This window comes from Emys orbicularis, chromosome 15 (genome assembly GCF_028017835.1).
Source record: "Emys orbicularis isolate rEmyOrb1 chromosome 15, rEmyOrb1.hap1, whole genome shotgun sequence".
Classification (NCBI taxonomy): domain Eukaryota; kingdom Metazoa; phylum Chordata; order Testudines; family Emydidae; genus Emys; species Emys orbicularis.
The window spans coordinates 7,392,548-7,405,131 of NC_088697.1; the positions used below are offsets into that span (position 1 = coordinate 7,392,548).

At 43.2% G+C, this 12,584-nt stretch overlaps 4 non-coding genes across 4 annotated transcripts; 2 read left to right on the forward strand and 2 right to left on the reverse strand.

Moving 5' to 3' along the window:
- Positions 1-130: 130 nt before the first annotated feature.
- TRNAA-AGC (transfer RNA alanine (anticodon AGC)) lies at positions 131-212 on the forward strand. Its single transcript has one exon. It is a non-coding gene; the product is annotated as a tRNA-Ala (tRNA).
- A 2,117-nt stretch (positions 213-2,329) lies between these two features.
- Positions 2,330-2,402, forward strand: TRNAV-AAC (transfer RNA valine (anticodon AAC)). The gene has a single exon. It is a non-coding gene; the product is annotated as a tRNA-Val (tRNA).
- Positions 2,403-8,858: 6,456 nt separating this feature from the next.
- Positions 8,859-8,931, reverse strand: TRNAK-CUU (transfer RNA lysine (anticodon CUU)). The gene has a single exon. It is a non-coding gene; the product is annotated as a tRNA-Lys (tRNA).
- Positions 8,932-12,167: 3,236 nt separating this feature from the next.
- TRNAE-UUC (transfer RNA glutamic acid (anticodon UUC)) lies at positions 12,168-12,239 on the reverse strand. Its single transcript has one exon. It is a non-coding gene; the product is annotated as a tRNA-Glu (tRNA).
- Positions 12,240-12,584: the final 345 nt, after the last annotated feature.

Genomic DNA, 12,584 nt, shown 5'->3' on the forward strand with positions numbered 1-12,584 from the left:
TCAGCCCTGGACACACTTACACAATGGCACAGCAGTGAGTGTGTTGTGGAAGCTGGTCTGAGGAAACAATTGGAATTGATCACTCAATGAGAACAGAACTAGAGTGTAGTGAGAGGTATAGCTAGTGCAAGTAGTTGTAGCCAAGTAGTTAAAGCAATGGACTAGCAATCCATTGGTGTCTCCCTGCACAGGTTCAAATCCTGCCAACTACAGGGGAAGTTGTGGTTCTTTAGTTTCAACAGGAACTGGGTCTTGTCTTTTCTCACTCTCAGGCTATGTCTACACAGCAGAGTTATGCTGCTTTAGTTAAAGTGTTTTAATTAAACAGCAATTGCATGTCCACACTATGCCCCTTGTGTCACCAGAGCGCATCCACGCAAGCAGCTCTTGCATTGCCACAGAGAGCAGTGCACTGTGGGTAGCTATCCCACTGTGCAACTGGCCACAGGGTGTTTTGGGAAGGATTTGCAATGCCTCATGGGCCGGTACAACATCACATGATGCCGGTTTCTCTATCCCATTGTTCCATGGGCAACCTACTAGATTGCCAGCTGCTTTTCAACTGCAATGTGCATGGCGGGGTAGAGACTGTTTGCATATGGGGAGAGACAGTGTGTGTGTTGCGGAAGAGTGAGTGTGTCGGCACACTGTCTCTAAGTTCAGACTGCTGCTGGAAGCAACCAGTCCTGAGGCAGGGGGAGGGGGACAGCCCCGACATCAGGCCCCGCTTCCCTCACTGGCTCAGTTCAGCACAGCAGTCTCTGTCACATACACACACACGCACACACACACACAGCTGCCTGCTTAGCTCTGTGTCAGGGGTGCTGGAACACCACTCTTTACCGGCTGTTAGGACAAATGATGGAGGGGGGAAAAGAGGGGAGTCTTGGGGGGGAAGAGGCGTTCTGTGGGTGTGGCCTCAGGGGGAGAGGTGGTGTGAGTGTGGGTCCTTGGGGAAGGGATGTCTTGGAAGCACCACAGTTCAGACAACGGTGCCCCCCCCCTCACTGTAAGGAAGCTTCCGCCGCCCCTGCTCTGTGTTCGTAGAGCGGGAGAGAGCAGCATTCCATGGTAGTGATTTGCTCCCTGGGCCTCTGGCAGTGGGGCTCGGGAGGCGATTTAAAGGGCCCGGGGCTCGGGTCATTGCAGGGAGCCCTGGGCCCTTTAAATCACCAGTCTGGGGAAGCCGGTCCGGTCCGGCACAGTGTACCAGCTCTTGCTGGTACGCCATACCGGAATGTACCGGCTTACTTTCACCTCTGGAAGGTCCTCACATGGATCAATAACTGGTTAAAAGATAGGAAACAAAGGGTAGGAATAAACGGTCAGTTTTCAGGATGGAAACAGGTAAATAGTGCTGTCTGTACTGGGACCAGTACTATTCAACATATTCATAAACGATCTGCTAAGAAGTGAGTTGACAAAATTTGCAGATGATCCAAAACTACTCAGGAGAGTTAAGTCCAAAGCAGGATTTTGAGGTTCACCATTACTTTCTCAGAATGCTAGCAACCATCTTTTGTTCACTTAAAATGTGAGCAGGGAGATTACAACAATGCACAACTCATGGAGCTCCAGGAAACGTGTAACTTTAGGTCCGGGTGAGTGTGTCTAAAAATCAGCTGTGCTGTAGAAGGTCTCTAGGAGTTGAAAGAGATGTGCCATCTCTACCTCCCTAAAGAGTTCATCAAATATTAATGAAAACTAGGGTTGATAAGTCACATTCTTTGTAGCATCAGAATGGTGGACTGGTCTAAAGTACCAGTTTTAAGAATCTTTTTTTCCTATCTCTTGGGTGTTCTGGTCTCTGCATAGAGATGTGGTTTCAAATCCCACTTCTGACATGACCATTTTCTTCTGTCTGGAGAAAATGGCCCCACTTTAATCTCCTTCGCAACAATAGAACACCATTCGCTTAGCATTTCTATTACAGTAGTTGTGAGAGAAGTTCTGCTGCCTTTTCTCTCTACTGATCAATTTTTGTCTTCCTTCATTCCAAGCCCTTTCCTCAAATACATCCATATTTCCCACCCTTTTTTGTTTAGTATTCTTTGCTTTTATGAAACTTTAGGGTCATCATTTAATTGCCACACAACTGTACTTATGAAGTAAAGTGAAAAACAACATTTTTTTATATGTTTGCAGAAAAGTTTTGCTTTCTGACCAGGACTTGAACAGGGGCTACCCGAGGGGGACAATGCTACTCCCTTTTCTTGACTCATCCAAAAACCTTCTTGGTACCCCTTGTTTCCCTGTTCTTCAAGGGAATCAGCGAGTTGAGTGGCTCCTGAGAGAGCCTTAGAAAAGGACCCCAAAGTGACCATAGCTGGTTTCTGTAGTGTAGTGGTCATCACATTTGCCTAACATGCAAAAGGTCCCTGGTTTGAAACCAGGCAGAAACATTGCTGCTTTCTCTCCTTTGGTCTTTTATCACTCCAAGTCCTTTCTCAACTACATCCATAGCTTCTATGCTTTCTTCCTCGTTATTTTTTTCCTTTCATGGAACTTTAAGTTCAAAAGGAGAGGGTTAGCCTGCATTTTGAGGGAAAGAATAGACCATCATTTGGGAGACTGCCAGCTACATAACAAATCTGAGTGTAGAAGAATCCCAACCCTTTGTCCTGCGTATTTAGCTCCCAGCCAGCAGTTTTCCCTCACTTTTCTTTATGTTGAGCTAACTACAAACAGCCTCATGTATCCTTTTCATGTCAGAGAAATCTATTGACTGATGATCACATTTCCGCTACTTTCCTGGCTAGGCAGGTTTGGGGGGGTGAGGAATCAGAACATAATAATTGGAACTCTCTAAACCCTCCTTTTAACATACAACATCACATTCCCCTTTTTAAATAACATTTTTCCCATAACATATTTGAAAACTCAACATCTTGCATGTCTTCAAATGATGTTAACGCAAGCTCTGAGCTACAAATTTCCTTACTGTTCCACTGGTATTTTTAGCACAGTATATTGATTTTTTATTGCCATCTTGTTTTACTCTCAGGCTGGTTTTTATAAATCATCACAAATGCAGTAACGAGGAGTTAGAGAAATATACAAGAAATGAATACCATGTGATCCAGTCGATAGGCAGAGAGCTGACTCCGTCCGCAGCCTGAAACAATCTCCATGACAATAAAGAGGGCTGGGAAGGATATGACACGGAAGTAATTATATGCCCAATACAGAGCTGGAGCCAATGTAAGAAGAAGTAGAGAAGCTAAAGATTACTGAAGGGGACAGTCAGCTCCTGAAGGGTTATTTTTCCCTCTCTTAGCTAGGCTAGAATAGAAGAGGAGAAAATTCTCTCTCACTCTCAGAGGATGATGGAAATGTCAATTTGACCTCTCTTCCTATTCTACTAAAGCTCAGAGACAGGAAGAAACATTTCCTGCCTAAGATCCTCAAGAGAGCAAGGTTAGGGAGCAGGCAAAGCTAAGGGCCCCATTACACAGAATCTAACTCCTGTCAGCTCATGTGAGGTGGTATCAAAACCCCTTCCTGGGCTTCTAGGAAAGAGTTAGTATTGGCTCCATGTGTTTTCCTAGAAGAGCCTCTGGTAGGAGGAAGAAGAAGCGGAGAGGGTTGCAATGGGCCTAAATGAAAGCAGAAGAGGATTGTTCTTCTTGGGGTTTGTTTGTAAAATAAATAAATAAATAGAGATATACTTATTGCATAGAACTGGAAGGGACCCTGAAAAGTCATTGAGTCCAACCCCCTGCCTTCACTAGCAGGACCAAGTACTGATTTTGCCCCAGATCCTTAAGTGACCCCCTCAAGGATTGAGCTCACTATCCTTGGTTTAGCAGGTCAATGCTCAAATCACTGAGTTATCCCTCCCCCCATCTGCTGTTTGTGTTATTCTTGTGAGCCTTGTGGACGAAGCTAAGGCATCTGAGTTTGTGTCAAAGCCTTTGGTTGGGCTCAGTTTGTGATCCTGAGCACAGGGGATCCTTCACCCTCTGTTCTTGTCCCCTCAGGGCAATGGAGAAAGGACCAGGTTCTAAAATTAGATAGAGGAGCCAGAGAAAGCCTAGTACAGGTGATAGAAAAACATCCACTGTTACCTCTCTGGTGGTCTAGTCTATTCATTACGTTTTGGTGCTTTCACCACTGTGACCCGGATTTGATTTCCAGTCAGGGAAAGATGCTTTTCAACACATATCTTCACTTGTCTCCTCAATTGGTATTTCATCATGCTCCGATGGGTTTTGGAGACCATGTGAAAATCAAACAGCCTCAGAACAGAGGATAGGTATGTTGCCATTGTGGACCTTTCATACAAGTAGAGCTGGGGAAATCATTTATTTCCTTGCTTGCTAGCTAGCCTAACCTATATAATAATAATAATTAACAATAGTTCGGGTTGCTCCAAGATGCATTTTTTTTCAGTTTTCTTGTTGAAACAAAACTAAAAAAAATAAAATCATTTTTGGCCCACCAAAATATTTCAGTAAATAAAATATTCATCCAAAAAACATTCACCCAGCTCTATAGACTAGTCTTCAGAATTAACCATCTGGAGAGAAGGATCATTAGCCTCTTCCATTCCTGAAGTCTAGCTGCTGAAGGGTCCTGAGGATGAACCCTATTTCATAGCCTTCCACCTGTATGCCGCTGGTTACCATCTTGCTCAAGGTGAAAGGCAACATGGTTTAATGGCAGATCTACGTATAGCCCTCTGTTCAAATGTCTACAGAGGAATATTTGTTTTGCATTGCATATAAAAATAAAATCAATTGTGTTGAAACCTAAACCTAGGTTCAAGGTGAAACATGGCAATTTTAAATCAAGAACAAAATCTCTACTGAGTTGAACAGAAGGAAGGCTTTTTCATCAGGTCTTTCAAATGCTAAAAGTTGAGATGGTTCTTAGAGGTTCCAGACACATAATCAGCCAGAATTTTCAGAAGATCTCACACCCACCACTAGAGCCAGCTCCCAGTTAGGCACCTAAATTTTTGCCCAGTTTTTCATCTTCGGTCAACCTGAATGTCTATTATTGTTATTATAATGTTGGTTAGGCTAGCTAGCAAGGGAGAAATAATTTGAACATGTCTATTTGTGTAAAAGGGCATGCAGTCTGGACTTTGAGGTGCACAGTGGAAACATACCCACATTCTGCTATTAGTCAGTGGGAAGCTTTGATTTTCATATGGTCTCCAAAACCCTTACCAGTATCATCTAGAAGAAGGGGGAGTCAGGAAAAAAATCACACATTTGTTTGAATTGCAAGTGAGGAATGAACTAAGGTTTTTTGTTGTAAAGTTACTTTCTCTGAGCAAGAATTAAACCCAGGCTGCTGATCCCACCTAAGAGGTCATGAAATCTGGAGAAAGCAGAGGAGGTTTGTAGTAATGCATATCTTTTATTCCCCTATTAAGTGAGCAGGGAGACTACCACACTTCAGAAGTCACAGGGCTCTAGGAAATCTGAAACTTTAGGTGAGGGTGATTGTGCCTAAAAAACAGCTGTGCTGTAGAGGGCCTCTAGGTGTTGAAAGAGATGTGCCACCTGGGCCTCCGTGAGTAGCTCATAAAACATTTAAGAAAACTAGGGTTAATAGTACAGTTGCTTTCAGGGTGGTTGAGTGCTCTAAAATTCCAGATTCAAGGTGCTATATTTCTCTCAGTTGGGTGTTCTGGTCTCCATTAAACCCTTGGTTAATATCCCACTCCTGAAACAAGCTTTTTATTCTACCTGGAGAAATGTCCTCATTACAATCTCTCTTTTAACATGAGAAGAGCGCTTGCTTCGGATTTCTGTTAGAGTAGTGGCAAGAGAAGGTGGAAGGAATTCAAATAACTTCAGAAGCTGCATATTGAGGGCACCTAGTTGGGTAAATTCCAGTTTATTCCCCTGGAGAAACTTAGCATTGCTTGAGGGTGGGCAGGATTGGGTGTTAAACATACAGGTGGAGGAAGAAGGGAGCAGTACAGTACAAATTTATTACATTATTAATTAGTTTATTTATTAATGTATTTATTAAATAAATTTATTCATTCATTTTTTATTTATTACATTTAAATTTATTTAGATTTATTAAATTAAATTGAATTAAGATCCTAATGTTTCTATGCTCAGATGTTTTAAGTTGCTGCTAATCCCCCAAATAATGATCTATTCCTTCCCTCAACATGCAGGCTAACCCCCTCCTTTTGACGTTAAAAGTTTCATGGAAGGAAAAACCAATGAAGAAGAAAGCATAGAAGTTATGGATGTATTTGAGAAAGGACTTGGACAAAAAGAACCAGAAGCACCAGTACTCCTGGTTGGTTTTGAACCAGATTCCTTTTGCATGTTAGACCAACATAATAACTGCTATACCACAGAAATCACCTACTATTACAGCCTGGGAACAGAGGCTGAAAGACCCCCTGTGCTCACTGTCACAACCAGAGCCCAGGCCAATGCAATGACACTTCAGCTTCCTCCAGCAGGATCACAAGAGCAACACAAATCCCAAGAGGAACAATCCTCCTGTGCCTTCATTTACTGCAGCACAACCCTCTCCGCTTTTTCTGCCTATCTAGTGGCTCTTACAGGAGAGCCCACTGAGCAGAGAGCAATTCTGTCCTAGAACCCAAGCCAGGGGTTTTGACACCACCTCATTTGAGCTGGTATGTTTCACAATGACAGGCCCTTTAGCTTTGCCTGCCCCCTAGTGCTGCTCCTGGTTTATCAACGCTGCATGCTTAGGGAGCAGCTAAACTGCTGTACCCACCTTCTCACCGGCCACCTTGTTTCCTCTCCTTGTCCTCCTCGGCTATCCCAGGCGCTTTCCCACAAAAGCTTTTGTCAGAAGCTGGACTGGAGTGACCTAAGTACCTGCAGGTTTCTCCCCCGCCCACACACACACTTCTTAAGGCAAACAGTCATTCCCTTCTCTGACACTCCTGGGGTAGGTTGCCTTTGAAAAGCCTTTCCCCCTGCTTTAGGGTTCAAAAACACTGTGTTGGGTTCCCTGTTTCTTTGGTTAGGAGTGGTTGTTCTCACACCTATCTCCTTGCTTTCCACATAAGGTGAGGGAAGGATATTGTAGCCTAGTATTCTGGCATTAAATGACCCAACTTTTCTGTCTGAAATGACCCTTCCCAGTCAGTGAAACCTGTGGTGAAAATCTTTCCCTTGACTTTACTGCATTTGGATTTCCTGTCTTGTTGAATGGGTCCCTGGGAGCTGTCAGGGAAATGTTCATGGAAAAGGGGAGCAGATGTGAGCTTGGTTGGTTGGGAGATTTGGCTGTGTTTTGTCTCCTTGTGAGATGGGCAAATTGGAGGAGCTCTTGCAGCATTTCTGATTATTGTGTTAAAAAAGAAGTTTGTGGTGCACTTTGTTTTCCTGTTCTTCAAAGGAAAACTGATTGAGCTGATGCACTGGCTACTAAGAAAGCTCTATTAAATAGGCCCAAAGGTATTAGATTTCTGTAGTGTGGTAGTTCTCATGTTTGCCTCACCTGTAAGAGGACACTGGTTTTTGAAACCAGGCAGGACCAATAAGCTTTCACTCCCTTCTGAGTCCTTTTGTCTTCTTTCAGTCCATCTGCTTTCCTTTCTCAAATACATCCATAAATTCTAAGATTTTTCCTTTCATGAAACTTTAAAGTCTAAAGGAGGGGGTTAGCCTGCATTTTGATGGAAGGAACAGACCATAATTTGGGAGATTACCAGCTACTTAACACATCTGAGCATAGAAGAATCCCAACTCATTCTCCTGCATATTTAGCTCCCAGCCAGCAGTATTCCCCTTGCTTTTTTTTTTGAGCTAACTACAAACAGCTTCTGGTCCCCTTTTCATGTCAGATAAATCTAGTATTGACTGATGATCACATTTCCCCTCCTTTCCTGTCTAGGCAGGGTCTGGGTATGAGGAATCAGAAAATCACAATAATGAGGAATCAGAAAATAACAATAAGAAATGTCTAAGCCAGCCTTTCAACACACAGCACCACTTTTCCCTTTTGAAATAACATTATTTCCTTAAAAAAACGAGGAGTACTTGTGGCACCTTAGAGACTAACAAATTTATTTGGGCATAAGCTTTTGTGGACTAAAACCCACTTTATCAGATGCATGGAGTGGAAAATACAGTAGGCAGGTACAAATAATCAGCACATGAAAAGATGGAAGTTGCCTTACAGAGTGGGGGGACAGTGCTAATGAGGTCAATTCAATTAGGGTTGATGTGGCCCATTTCCAACAGTTGACAAGAAAGGGTAAATAGCAAAACAGGGGAAATTTCTTTTTGTAGTGCTATTGAGGTCAATTCAATCATGGTGGATGTGGCCCATTCCCAACCATTGACAAGAAGGGGTGAGTATCAACAGAGGGGAAATTATTTTTTGTAGTGAACCAGTCACTCCCAGTCTTTATTCAGGCCTAATTTGATGCGATCCAGTTTGCAAATTAATTCCAGTTCTGCAGTTTCTTGTTGAAGTCTGTTTTTCAAGGTTTTTTTGTTGAAGAATAGCCACTTTTAAGTCTGTTATTGAGTGTCCAGGGAGATTGAAGTGCTCTCCTACTGGTTTTTGAATGTTTTGTGTCCATTTATTCTTTTGCATAGAGACTATCTGGTTTGTCCAATGTATATGGCAGAGGGGCATTGCTGGCACATGATGGCATATATCACATTGGTAGATGTGCAGGTGAACGAGCCTCTGATGGTGTGGCTGATGTGGTTAGGTCTTATGATGGTGTCCCTTGAATAGAGGGAAATGTTAGTTTGTTCTCTCTTCCTGTTCTATCTAAGCTAACAGGAAGAGACTTTTTCTGCGAAAGATCGTTGAGAGGCAAGAGAGTGCATTTCATTTTGGGCTCATCATATACACAAAAAAAGCACACTTAAGGCAGCAAGATGAAGTGCCCAACATGGGGCTTGACCCCATGACCTTGAAATTAAGAGTCTTATGCTCTACTAACTGAGCTAGCCAGGCTGCCTACAGGACTTCTTCAAAGGCACAATCACAGTGTAGAAGGAGCCCTAAGGCTGCTTCTTTGCAAGTTGAGATTCTTTTTCTGACTTTTGCCTTCTGTCTTTGTTCCTTCACTCTCCAGCTAGCAAACAGGGGCTATTACAAGGCTGGTTAGAAGCTGATTTCTAGACCTGAGAGCTGGGGTTGATTTACCAGTTCATCAGAGGAAACTAGCGTGGAAGGGTGGAATTTAGTGTTTTCCCAACAGGGGGAGATGCTGTTTGACTCACATAGTGGGGAAAAGTCAAAAAAAGCTTCTCAGTTTTTAGAGATGGGACAGATAATCCGGTTCCCCCCAAGCCACACACACATTTTTGCAGGATATCAGACGCCCTGGGGAGAAGCTCCTCAAAGGAAATGTGGCCCCAGGAGTGTCAGAGAAGGGAATCACTGTTTGCTTTAAGAGGTGGGTGAGGGAAACCTGCTGGTCCTTAGGTACCTCCAGCATCTGATGAAACCTTTTGTGGGAAAGGATCCGGGGTAGCCAAGGAGGACAAGGAGAGAACAGAAGGACTTGCAGCTGGTATGCAATCCCCATGCTCCCAGTGGCCCGAGAGAAGCTGGGTTCAGCACTTTGTTGGCTTCCTGAGAGCACAGAGCTGACAAAATGAGAGCTACACTGAGGGAAGCTAAAGCCAAGGGACCTGTTATAATGAATCAGCATCCCATCAGGTAGCATCAACCCCCCACTCTGGGTTTCTATCCCAGAAATACTGTTAGCTCAATGATTTTTCCCCTGACAGAGCCTCCAGATTATAAACAGAAGAAGTGGAGAGAATTGCACTGGGGTAAATGAAAGCAGAGAAGAATTGCTCCTCTGGTGATTTTTTATTTTGCTCCTGTGATGCTGATGGAGGAACCGGAAGCATAATTTGAGTTTGTGATACCATGCTGTCCATTTTTGGGGCTCAGCTTGTGACACTGAGTACAGGAGATCCTTCACTCTCTGTTCTTGTCCCTTCAGGGCAATGGAGAATGGACCAACGTCTGACATTGGTGAAGTAGGAGCCTGAGAAAAACAACACTGGCTGTCAGAAAAAAACAGCCCTATGTGGTGCTTTAAGCAGTAGGTGCTGGTGTTTTAACAGCTATGGCCTGGGTTCAATTCCCCTTAAAAAATAGAAGTTTTTCAATGAAAATCTCCATTCATTTCACATTTGAAATTGAAAGGAAAAGAGGGCTGCTTGTCCTTTTCAACAAGGCAAATAATGGCTTTTTTCTCAGTAAATATTTTAAAAAGGCGCTGAGTTGACCTGCAGATCTCATTTCATTTGTATTTACAATGGAATGATTCTCTAGGATAGACAGGAATTCTTCAGCTAGACTCGGATTCCACAGAAATACTAGAAGCAATAGTGTCTAAATAGTACCTGCCTTTTTTCGGAGAACAGCAATGTCCAAGTTTTCCATGGACATTTCCCTTCCAGCATCTCAGGCCCTATCCAACAATACAAGAAACCAAAATGCAGTCAAATACACGGAAAGTTTCTCACCATAGGGTTCACTGACCAGGCCAGGGGAAAAGTTTTGCCAGAACACTTGGTTATAATATCCCTCCCTGACCTTAAATGGAAAGCAAGGTGATAACTCTCAGAACACATAACCACAGCTTATGAGTCTCACATTCTATATTATCAACATACCGCACCCTTCTCCTTCCACTTGTATATTGAACAGCCAAGCCTGCCTCCCCTCAAGCCATGCCAGGACTCCTCTGGATAGGGAGCTTGGAATTTACCCAACTAGGTGCTCTAAATGCATCACTTTTGAAGATGTTTGAATTCCCTCCAACTTCTCTCATACAAATGCTAAGTAGTTGGTGTTGTAATGTTACAGGAGAGGTTGAAATTAGGCTATTTCTTCAGGTAGAAGACAATCATTGTGTCAGGAAGGGGATTGGAACACATGCCTTCATACGGAGCTCAGAACAACAAATGACAGAAAGACACAACCTTGCATCTGACACGTTAGACCACACAGCAAGCCTGACATGGTTAGCTAAACCATTTATCAATCTTAGTTTTCTTTAACTTGTTATGAACTCTTCAGGGAGGCAGAGATGACACATCTCTTTCAACTTTTAGAGACCTTCTGAAGCAGAATTGATTTTTATATGTAGTCTCCCTGCTCACTTTTTAAGAGAATAAAAGATGGTTGCTAGCATTCTGAGAAAGTAATGTTGAACCTCAAACTCCTGCATGGTGGGCCAGACGGCCAAGCAACCAGCACCCACAACTTCTACCACCTTTTATTTTCAAAATAGCTCAGCGCTCAGTGTGTTCAGCCTTTCTGAAAACCTGGCCAAAATTTTTGTTGCCTAAATGGGAGCTGAGTTCTTCTGAAAATCTGGCTCTAGCGGTGGGTGTGAGACCTTCTGAAAGTTCTGGCCTATGTGTCCAAAAGCTCTAAGAACCTTCAAAACTTTTATCATGTGCTAGAACCTGATGAGAAAACCTTCCTTCTGTAGAACTCAGCAGAGATTGTCTCATTGACTTACAATCACAATGTTTCATCTTGATCCCAGTTTTAGGTACCAACAAAATGCATTTATTGTATTTTTACATGCAATGTGAAACAAACACCTCTAGTTGGGTAGAGGGATAGAAGTAGGTCTGCCACTAAACTACACTGCCTTTCATCAGTAGTCACCTGAACAAGGTAGTAACCAGTGGCCAACAGGTGAAAGGCCCATCGTCCATTCATAGAACACTTCAGCAGCTAGACCTCAGGAATGGAAGAGGTTAATGTTCAGTTTCTCCGAGATGGTTACTTCCAAATACTTGTATATAGAGTGGGATGAAAGTTTTTTGGATGAATATTTTATTTGCTGAAATACTTTGGTTGACCCACAATTATTTTTTGGTTTTGTTTCAGCAAGAAAATTGGAAAAAATAAATATTAATCTTGGGTCAACCTGAATGTCTATTATTGTTATTATAAGGTTGGTTAGCCTAGCTTGCAAGGGGAAAAATAATTTCCATGTCTATTTGTGTAAAAGGGCATGCAGCCTGGACTTCGAGGTGCACAGAGGAAACATGCCCACATTCTGCTACTAGTCAGTGGGAAACTTTGATTTTGATATGGTCTCCCAAGCCCTTCCCAACATCATGTAGAAGATGGGGGAATCAGGAAAAAAACATGAAATTGTTTAAATTGGAAGTGAAGAATACTTAAGGTTTTTTGATGTAACAGCACTTTTCCCTGACTGGGAATCAAACCCAGGCTGTGGCAGTGAAAGTACCAAATCCTAACCACTAGACCACCAGGGAGCTGATGTTGTTTTTCTTCTCACTTATGCTGCACTTTCTTAGGCTACTTTCTATCCAATTTCTGAAGCTGCTCCTTTGTCCATTCCCTAAGGGGTTAAGAGCAGAGAGTGCAGGAACCCCTGTGCTCAGGGTCACAACCAGAGCCCAACCCAAGGTACTGAAACAAACTCAAATGATGCTTCCTCCAGCAGGTTCACAGAGCCACACAAAGAAAACCCATGAGGAACAATCCTCCTCTGCCTTCATTTACCCCATCACAACCCTCTCAGCAGCCGACCTGGAGGATCTTCCAGGAAGGACACTGAGCTGATAGGAGCTCTGGCATAGAGACCAAGGGAGGGGTGT